At 35.4% G+C, this 11,561-nt stretch overlaps 1 non-coding gene across 1 annotated transcript; it reads right to left on the bottom strand.

The window, feature by feature from the left end:
- Positions 1 to 504: 504 nt before the first annotated feature.
- Positions 505 to 667, bottom strand: LOC129403707 (U1 spliceosomal RNA). The gene has a single exon (XR_008629404.1). It is a non-coding gene; the product is annotated as a U1 spliceosomal RNA (small nuclear RNA).
- Between the last annotated feature and the right edge of the window lie 10,894 nt (positions 668 to 11,561).

The raw sequence follows: 11,561 nt of genomic DNA, 5'->3' as shown, positions 1-11,561 counted from the left end.
ACCCACTTTCATAGTTTTAACCTAATTGATCCTATCTCTAGAACAACATTAACTAGGCAGCCTCACTTTATCACCATCATTTATTCACATACCTAAGATTGTCCACAGTCAGGGGCTTCAGAAAATCAGCTGTATTTATCTCTCCTCAGCCTTAGGCAATTTCTCATTTTACCATGAGTTGTCACCATGTCTCTAAGATTGGATGGGATTTATCTAAAAGCTAATAATATATTTCATTAAGAATGTTAACACTATGTCAAAGCAAGATATGAATATCTCATGCCACTGATATCAAGTTTTCTTCTTTGTTATTGTTGTTTTGAGGCAATTCCTGGCAGTCCTTAGGACTCCCTCCAGGCTTTGTACTCAGAGTTCCCTCCTGGTCGTTCTCGGAGGCCCGTATGCGGTGCCAAAAATTAAATCTAGGTTAATGTGCTAGTCAAGCGCCCTACATGTTGTAATACTTCTCTGGACACCATACACAATTGGTTTTTCCTCCTTCTTCAGGGGAGAGCACACATGCAGTCCCTCACTCCCACAAATTATACAGACAAGTTTCCCATTTTTGGAGAAATAATCAGGGTCAGCACAGCCAGACCACAAAAAATAAGCCTTGCCCTGAGAAAACCACCCTGGGATCATAGGCTCTCCCCTGCTAGGGAAGTATCACAGTTGACTTTCAAGTTGGGTAAATCTATGTATCACTTTTGACATCCCCCAAATTTAAGTACAAAGACATTTCTATTGAGCAGAAGCTCACATGATAACATAAGGAGTTGCTGAACTGAATGTATAGTCTGTGTTTCATACAATGCATACTACGCGCTGTAGCACTGTCATCCCTTTTTTCATCTATTTGCTTGTACGGGCACCAGTACTTCGTCTCCATTGTGAGACTTGCTTTTACTGTTTTTGGCATATCGAATATGCCACGGGTAGCTTGCCAGGCTCTGCCATGGGGGCGGGATACTCTTGATAACTTGCCAGGCTCTCCGAGACGGGCAAAAGAATCAAACTCGGGTTAGCTTCCTGCAAGGCAAACACCCTACCCACTGTGCTATTTTTCCAGCCCTAATGCATACTACATAGTAAAGAAAGTTAAACAAAATGGTAGTCATAAAGAAGTAAAAATATACTTGAAGTATTGAATTCTTGCTTAGCACTTCCAGCATAAGCTGCTTAAAAGTGAACCCACACAGTTCAAATGATGATAAAGGGTAAACTCTCTCATGAACCCTGGCACAAAGAATAATTGTGTGACTAGAAATTTCTTCTGCTTTTGAGGTAAAAATAAACCAAGATAGCATATTTTTCAGTCATTAATTTATCATTTTTGGGACCCAAACTGACTGAGCTTGAGGTTTTCACTCCTGGTTTGGTGTTCATGGTTCTCTCTTGGATGTGCTCCTGAACCACATGTGAGGTAAGATATCAAATCCCAGTTGATCAAGTGCAAGGCAAGTGCCCTACCCATTGCACTATCTCTCAGGCTTTCTATTTTTAACTTGATATCTATATCAAAACTTGTCTTTAAAACCTATTATTTGAAACTAAATTTAATATGCTATCTGAATTTATAAGTCATGAAAAACTCTAATTACTATACATTTTTAAGGATAAAATGGAGGATAGGTCTTTTGCCCTGTTTGGTAAATTCTAACCAATTTTGGTGATTCTTTAGTGCTAGAAAAATCCAGAGGGTAGAGGTAGAAATAATAGCCTCAGAGTTAATAAAAGGAACTTTATGTTTTGTTGAAGAAGTTAGATTTCCAAGAGTATAGATAGTTTTTTGGTTTCTCTATTTTTTCTGTGTGTGTGGTTTTTTTTTTCCCTGAAAAGCTGGTAGTAGGGCAAATAACTTTGGCAAAGTCTGTAATACATAATATATATGCATTTATTATTCCTTGTGAGATGAAGTAATTAGAAAAAGATAGCCACTGATTTTGACCCCATTTTTGGATCTAGGAAGGTAAAAAAGTATCAATGTGTTGATTCTCTGTTTTGCTTGACAAAAAGTGCCAGCATAGGGAATAAGGCGAGGAAAGCAAAAATCCCATAGTCCCCAACAGAGAGATGTTTGTATTTCCCTTCTTTAAAATTAGTTCACTAATCTCAGGAGATATTAACAATATCCCAGTATTATTTTCTTCCTGCTTATAGTAATTCATAGAAAAATAAAATTTGTTTTATTCCTAAAACATTCAGAATGTTATTTCAAATAAAAGAGGGGATTTTAATGGGTGGTTCTAATCCTTCTCACAAATACATTTAAATATTCATTCTCAATGTAACAAATAAAAACACTTATGTCAAAAATGTGTCTTTAACCATTTAAGTAATAATTAAAATTTAATAAACTGTTTGATAAAATGGCTGAATATATTCAAATCAATCATTCTTAGATATGCATTTATGTTTTATAACAACCATATGAAAACACCTGTTTATAAATTTATAACAACTTTATGCATTAATGTGTATAAGAACTGCATTTAAAAAAGAATAATTTATGAATTTGTATTATTTTAGAGATTATCATAATTATTAAGACTGAGCCTCTCTGGCCTCTATATATATATTAAGATTTAATAAAGAAGCACTTGAAAAATATTTTGATGGCCCTATTTTGTTCAAATATGGGAATTTATTGGTTGTATTTTCAAGTGTGGCAATTTGGATCACAACACTTAGTGATTCTGTATCGTTGGACTTAGGGTTATAAAATTGTCCCTCTCTGAAATTAATTTCCAGCTCATGGCTGACAAGACCAGACATCTCTACAGTACCAAACTACTATGTAGTTATTTAGAAATATTTGAAAAATAAAAATGTAAAGGATAGTGTGAATCACTCATACTGGAAAAATCACAAGTAGAAAAATAGGTAAGACAATAGTTACTTGTGAAATATGTAGATAATTATCACTCAATGTAAATAAACGCATATTACTTAGGATCAGCATTTTCTTGAACAGGGTTTCTTTTTTTCAAATTTTATTATTCCTAATTTTTACAAAATTAATTTTAATGCATATTAAATCCTTGGTTTGAAGAAATACAGTGGCTAAGGTGTTTGTATCACATGAGGCCTACCTGGTTTAATTGACCCTCAGCAATCCCTATGGCTCCCCCGCCCTGCACCCCTCTCTCCCCTTCCCCCCCACCCCGGCTCAGCAGGAATCATTTCTCAATGCACAATAAGAAGTGACACCAACACCGAATAACTTCTGGGTGTAGCTCCAAACAGAAATCATCATCATCATCATCATCATCATCATCATCATCATCATCATCATCATCATCATCATCATCCCATTGATCGTCAAATTTCTTGAGTGGTCTCAGTAGTGTCTTCATTTGTCCTAGCCCTGAGATTTTAGAAGCCTCTCTTTACTTGTCCTTCCAAATGATGCCGTATTGGAGGCTCTTTCAGGGTCAGGGGATTGAGACCCAGCACTGTTACTGGTTTTGGCAATGAATACACCATGGGGAGTATGATTGGCATATGAATATACCAGAGGGAAAAGTAGTCTATAAGATGTCTTCCAGGAGCTTGATTTTATGTCTGTGGATGTTGGTCGTTGGTGGGATTACACGACGCCAGGGGCAATCCCTGTGTGTGATGGCCTAGCTAATGGAAATGGGAAATCTGGGCCAAAGGGGCCCAGTCCTGATCCGAGCAGACTTGGAGGTCTTGGCCCCGGGTCCCACATACCTGGGTTCCTCTTCCAGTACCTTCATGAGTGAGACTCGTCCGAAAGTGTGGAGAGGGGCCTTGAGCATGGCTGTGGCTGGGTTCCGGTGGTCTTCAGCCACCGGGAGCTCTAATCAGGGCGGGGAGGGAAGCTGGAGCCCACCCCCTCTGAGAGGCCCCCGGGAAGACAGCCAGGCACATGGGCAAGAGACTCTCTGCCGAGAATCTCTCTTGGCAGAGAGTCTCTTGCCAAACAGAAATAGAAACAAAAAATAGGCAAACAAAGAAAAATAAATCCTTTAAAATTGTAACCATAAACATAGAAATGAAACTAAGCACTTACTTGAAAATTTATTTTACCTATACCATGATCATCCTTATATATTAATCATATTCATATAGACAATATGGTATAGTATCATAATGATATTATAATAATACAGTTAACATATATACAATATACCACTTAACTGCAAACAGACTTCTAAAGTAACATTTATTTCCCTCTCTACTTTCTTTACAACTCCTTGATGAAAATTTTCCTCTACCAACATGAAAGCTTGTAACTATATCTCATGGTGTTTCAATAAAATACAATAATAAAAAAAATTAAAAAGATGGTCACACAAAAAAATTCTGTACTTTCCTACTTACATTTTAATCCCAGATGAAATAATTCCATTTCTTGAAGACCATTCAGATATCATGATCACGAAGTTCTTTCTCATGACACAGGCTCATGGGTTACCCCATGTCATTGCTACTCTACTGAGAGAAAAACAAGATTATTTACTCCTGTTATTATATTGTCACTTTTTTTTTTGCTTTTTGGGTCACACCCGACAATGCACTAAGGGTTACTCCTGGCTCTGCACTCAGTAATCATACCTGGCGGTGCCCAGGGGACCATATGAGATGCTGGGATTCAAACCCGGGTCGGCTGCGTGCAATGCAAACGCCCTACCCACTGTGCTATTAATCCAGCCCCTATATTGTCATTCTTAAAATGAAAATATATAGGCAGCCTTTTTGAAGTTTTCCAGTTAAAATGTACCTATTTTAGATAATTAACTATAAATAAAGCTGACTATCAAAGATATTAATGTTGTGAATGCCACACTATTTCAAACTAACTAAATTAAAAATATGTTTTAAACATTCACGTCCTGTGGAGGAGTAAACTGAAAGGCTGTGGCTAAGTAATCTACAAGGTCGATCCAGTGTCTTCACTCCTGTTCTTCAGCCCTTCTATTCTAATTTCAAAAATTTTTCTTTCAAAATGAAGACATAAATGTAATGGTGCTTGCCACATTTTACCTCAGTAAGGTCCAATCCCATTGCTACACAAAGGCCAATCTGTCAAGAGACAGGACAACAATGAGAAAAATCTTTATTGGCAAGTTGAAAGAAATCAGGTCCATGTCCTCAAAGTAGTCATCTTGTTTGCAGGGTTCCAAAAAGCAGCTTTAATGAAATAAGAAAACAGAACATTAAGCACATTTTCAGGAAAGGTGGGTTGCAGATTATTATAACAGAGTAATCAATAAATTCCCTTATGGATTGATCCCCTTAAGGCACACTCCCTATGTACTTGCAAGTACAGATTGTTTTTAAAACTTTTTATTTCATTTTGCTTTTTAATGAATCACTGTGAGATACGTTACAGACTTACAAACTTTCACGATTATGTTTCAGTCATAACAATGATCGAATACCCATCCCTCCACCAGAGCCCATTCTCCACCACCAATGGTCCCAGTATCTCTCCTGCCACCCCCACCCCATTCCCTGCCTCCCGTCTCTAACCCCCGCCCCTCTCCTCACCTCTGTGGCAGGCACATTCCCTTTTACTCTCTCTCCTTTCGGATATTATGGTTTGCAATACAGTTAATAAGTGGCCATCATGCTCGGTCCATAGTCTACTTTCAGCACGCATCTCCCCTCCTGAGCGAGCCCTGAAGTGTCATTTATTTGATGGTCCCTTCTTTATCAGAGCTGCCTTTTCCCACAGCATGTGAGGCCAGCTGCCAAGCCATGGAGCAAACCTCCTGTCCCGTATCTCTATTATCTTTGGGTGTTAGTCTCCCATTCTGTTACTTTATAATGCACAAATGAGTGCACTCATTCGATGTCTGTCCCCCTCTCTGTGGCTCATTTCACTTAACATGATACTCCCAATGTTGATCCACTTCTATGCAAATTTCATGATTTCATCTTTTCTAACAGCTGCATAGTATTCCATTATGTTGATGCACCAAATTTTCTTTTACCAGTCAACTGTTCTCTTTTCCAGATTCTGGCTATTGCGAATAGTGCTGCAATAAACATACAAGTGCAGATGTCATTTCTGCTGTATTTTTTTTTTGCATCTCCAGGATATATTCCCAGGAGTGGTATTGTGGGTCAAATAGGAGCTCAATTTCTAGCTTTTTAGGCAATATCCAAAACGGCTGAACCAGTCGGTATTCCCACCAGCAGTGAAGGAGAGTCCCCTTCTTTCCGCATCCACACCAACACCTGTTACTTTTGTTCTTTTGGATGTGGGCCAGTCTCTGTGGTGTGAGGTGATATCTCATTGTTGTTTATATCTGCATCTCCCTGATGATTAGTGATGAAGAACATTTTTTCATGTGCCTTTTGGCCATTCAGATTTCTTCTTTGAGAAAGTTTCTGTTCATTTCATTGCCTCATTTTCTTATGGGATTGGATGCTTTCTTCCTGTAGAGTTCAATCAGTGCTTTGTATATCCTTGATACTAACCCCTTATCAGAAGGGTGTTGGGTAAGTACCCTTTCCCATTCTGAAGACTTTCTTTGTATTCTGGTCATTTTCTTTGGAGATGCAGAAGCTTCTGAGTCTAAGATAGTCCCATTTGTTTATCTCACTTTTCACTTGCTTGGTCAGTGGTGTTTTTGTCTTTGAAGATTTCCTTAGCTTCAATGTCATGGAGGGTTTTTTAGACTTTTTCTTCAATGTACTTTACAGATTCTGGTCTGGTGTTGAGATCTTTAATCCATTTTGATCTGACTGCTAGCACCATTTGTAAAAGAGGTTTTGCTTGCTCCACTTTATATTTTTTGCTTCTTATCAAAGATTAGATGACCATATATTTCAGTGTGTGTAAGGATATTCAACCCTATTCCATTGGTCTCCGTATCTGTCTTTGTTCCAATAGTATGCTGTTTTAATCATTTCTACTTTGTAGTACAATTTGAGGTTGGGGAAGGTGATACCTCCCATCTGTTTTTTTTTTTTCTCCAAGAATTGCTTTAGATATTTGTGGGGGCTCATTGTTCCTAGTGAATTTCAGGAGTGTTTGATCCATTTCTTTGAAGAATGTCATGGGTATCTTTATAGGGATCACAATGAATCAGCATAATGCTCTTATGCAGATTTTGGAAATGTTAATTCTCCCAATCCATGAGCAGGGCATGTGTTTCCATTTCCTCATGTCTTCTTTTATTTTTTGAAGTAGCATTTTGTAGTTTTCTTTGTACAGGTCATTTACCTCCTTAGTTAAGCTGATTCCAAGGTACTTGAATTTCTGAGGCATAATTGTGAATGGGATTGCTTTTTTTTAATGTCACTTTCTTCTCTTTAATTATTTGCATATAGGGAAGTCATGGATTTTGCGATATTGATTTTACAGCCTGTGACTTTGATTAAGGCTCCTACCAACTTATCCATTTGGCCAAGATGAGAAGAGCATTCTCAACATTTCTAGCCATTCCTCACCACACAGATTTTCTATTATTGAATTCAATTTCTAAGTTGTTCCAATTAACTTTACCCTGATCATATAGTTCCTGCCATAGAATTATCTCAATAATTCACAAAATAAATTTCAATGAATGCTCGTTTCCCCTGATGCTGATATGTAAATTGGAATGTTAATTATTGTTATATAAAATAAGTAATTTTACCGTGTTGTTTCCTTGTTTGGATTTCATAGAGCTTTTTACCCCTTTGTGTCTAAATTCACCTCATGGTTGATTTTGCTAAAAATGTTTAACTTGTTTGAAGATTCAGTTCATGCATTTTGAGCAAATCATCCCAGTCCATTTCCATTTCTAACAACCATGCCACACTAAGCTAAACATTCCCAACTCTGTTCCCACAGGACTTAATAAACAATAATATGTGCATCACATTGGATTATAATTATCTCAGAATATGACTCCTTTCCTTGAAAAGAGACATGTGGTCTTCATTTGTATATCCCCAGAGACTCACATAATACTCTGTGCTTTGTAGATTCTCAATAAATGTTAGTTTAAAGAGCCAATGACTGGATGATAATAGTGACGCACACACAGATAAACCAGTACGCTGGTCTTTTCAGTAGCACTCTATGAATGTGTAAACAGAAAACATGTGCTAAGTCAAATGCACAGATGTTGATTTTAAGTTTCTATTTGATCATTGAATTTCAATCGAGTCTTAAATGTAAGTTGAACATAATCATTCCATGAACATTATTGGGACTGAATAAATAATAAAATATGATGAAAAGGTTGTTTTACTAAATTGACTACTTATTTGAAACTTTGATCTTTTTCAGAAAAACAAATTTACATCAAAGTAAATAACATTGACATAATTAAGACTAAAGGATCAAAAATGTATTCAGTTATCATATCATACATTATTAGGATATAAATACACTTGCTTTCATGATGTGCTAAAGAAATATGGAAGAAAGTTCACATTTGCATATCAATGTACAAGCTACCAAAAGAAGTAATTCTAGAAAGTAATCTTTATCATGAGAGGAAAAATAGATATTCTTTGAAGTGATATTTTTGGCAGATATTAAGAAATGCCTAAGTAAAAATGATATGCAGTTTCCTTTTTAAAATATACATTGTGAAAAAAATGTAGAAAATTAACACACACTCATTAATCAACTCTGAACACAACACATAATGGACTTTAAAAAATAAAATTGGCATTGTCTTAAGTCTGGGTCCTCAAACTCGTAGTGAGTGAGCCTTCAGGATTTTGTATTTATACTCTGTCATATTAACTATTTCAAAGAGCCCTGAAACTATAAAACAATGAAAAAAAACAAAGCATCTATTGTCTTAAAATGTTCCTCATGTGCCAACACGTGTGGTTGATCACTACCCACACATTCCTTCATGATCCAAGTTCTTCCCCTTCTGCTAGTTATACCATAGTCAAATTCATGAAAAAAATTGCAGATTGTCCCTACTTTGATCAGGGTGATATACTAATAATGGGCAACATACCTATTATCTAATAAACAAAAATAATTGAATTAATTAGTAGACAAATAAGCAAAAGAAAATTGCCATCTTTTCTTAATATTTAAGAAGCTCAGTTTAGACTTTTGCAAATGTCCTAATATAAAGTTTTTTCCTCATTTTTACAAATTTGACTTGTATGTGCTAGCTTCAGTTTATACCTTCCTCCTAACAGAGAAGCAAATATGATATGGAAGGATTGTCGTTTACCTGAGATGACAGAAAACTATCAAAATACAACAGAATAAATGACTGATCCCAGTTCTTTGTTTGTTCCTTTCTTTCTTACTACTGAGGCATGGCCATCAGTACTCAAAGGTTACTAAATGACTGTTGCTCAAAGCTTGCTCCCTGGTGATGCTTGAGGGATGCTGTAGTATTGAGATTGAACTCTGAGATCCAGTATGCAAAGACTGTTCAGCACAATTTAAAAATAAACATTCATTAGAAAATCAGAAGCAGAAATCATCTCCAAACAGATTAATTTTTCTATTCTATTGACTAAATTAGTCCAAAGATTTAGCTGGGTATGTTCGTAGAACATAAATAAGTTCTGAAGGTGGAAGGCGCTGCAAACATTGCTAAAAAGAATTTCACCAGACTTCCCCTAGCTGACCTTTATGTGGCCACATCCCATTCTGCTCTTACTAAAATCTGAAAATTTTCTCCATACATATATTTTCATTTTATTTTTGAAGTTGTATGTTTTATAAAATAATGCTTAAGTTGTGTAGAGGAATGAGTCTCTATATGCTTTGTGTGAATCAGCTAAAGTCAATTTTGTCTAAGATCTACATCAGCTCAAGACAGCATGATTCAAAATTTAGTAATAAATTTTATCAATTCAGATTAAATTCAGGGAGAAGAAAATCAGACTTTTTGACCTAATTGCACTAGAATTGTTTGTCAATGTTCTTTCAACTCTATCGTTAACAGTTTAACTGAAATCTCTATTTTTCTCTCTCATACTCTTTCCATATATATATATATACATGCATACATATATATATATTACTGCCTACATCTCAAGATTAGAATGAGTAGTATTCTCTGCATCAAATATAGATGTTGCCAAGCTAGGAATTATTTGCACTTTTCATGTTTACCAATGTTTTACTGTTAAATGTACTTCTTGAATTCCTAAATAATAGAGTGGCAAGATCACATCTGAGCTCTTTTTACTTCACTGCATTTTTATTTTATCTCATATTCAGTAGAATAGAAAGACAATTTCTTATTACTCCCTCACTACAAAAATTATAAGCAATTTTCCTTTGTAAATATCTAAACTGCTTAGGGAAAAATAAATCTCTTAGAAGAGCAGATAACAAAAAAAGTACTTTCAGAAAATGTAAAAAATTCCTTGTATAGACAGAGTATAAGTTGTCAGGTAGCCTATAATCAGTATAGTCTATATGCTGACCACATAATCATAAATTAAGCTATGCGAACTTAAATTTTGTGGCACACATAGAAGACATGAAAATAAAATGGTTTTACTAATTGATTTAATCTTTAAACCTCTTAGCCTTTAAATTTTTAGACTGTATTTTTTCTGAATATTATTTCATTGAGAACAATTTAGTTTTCTGTGAAAGATTTCATACTGATCACATAATCAGTATGTAATGATAGAATCATGTACTGTGCTTATAACAAATTATCATTTAAAAGTGTCCAGACACCTAGAGAAATGTGTAGATGTTTCCTGTGTTATAAACTATGTCGGTTATCAGTTCCCATGTCTTTCTGTAAACAAGTTTATGTTCACATATAAATACTCTTTAACCTATGTGTGCTCAATACTTATATATCTGGAACTTGTAGCTATGAATACTATTGCATAAAAATAGTTTGTGCTTAATCTATGGTACCTGAGAATGCTACTTTATACATGAAACAGCTTTTACGGTGGCAAGCCAGTTAAAACTAGAGGTATTAAGAATTTATATCTAGTGATAGAGGCTAAGAAACACAGCTACAGAGAAAGAGTGAAACTCATGTGATGTTAGAAACAATTTTTTAAAGTGATGGAATTGACACCAGCGTGCCAAGTATGTGTTACCTGGAGTTAAGAGGAAATAAGGATGAATTCTCCCCTAGGAACTTGAAAGCAATAAGGCCTTGACCACATATATCATTTAGTTGTCTAAGATTAAGAAGAGTTGGGAAATATTTTTATCTTGTTTTAACCATCTAGTTACAACAATTAGTAACAACAATATAGGAAACCAAAATATATTTTCCACTAACTGATTTTGGAAATTATTTCTAGTTTCAATGTATATAGTGTGCGTAGTTATTCTCTATGTCTTGTAAATATCACTGTAACACATTTTCTTGCTCAATTCTAGGAAGAATGCAAGCACCTTTTAAAGTTCTTTAATAAGTATATATTCTGATTTGAAGAAAACATGTTTTGTTGAAGGTGGATGTTTTAAACAACAAACATTAAAAACAGAGACCTAAATACCAAATTTTATGAATGCTAACATAGTTAGACATGTTCTTCCAGATGTTTTATCGTGATAATGTTTGAATTCACTCAATCTAGTTCTAGTTTCTTTCCTGATTTTTAACCTTTATGGAAAGCAATACAGA

This window comes from Sorex araneus, chromosome 3 (assembly GCF_027595985.1).
Source record: "Sorex araneus isolate mSorAra2 chromosome 3, mSorAra2.pri, whole genome shotgun sequence".
Taxonomy (NCBI): Eukaryota; Metazoa; Chordata; class Mammalia; order Eulipotyphla; family Soricidae; genus Sorex; species Sorex araneus.
The sequence above is the reverse complement of the archived record's forward strand: the minus strand, read 5'-3'. Positions and strand labels throughout refer to the sequence as shown.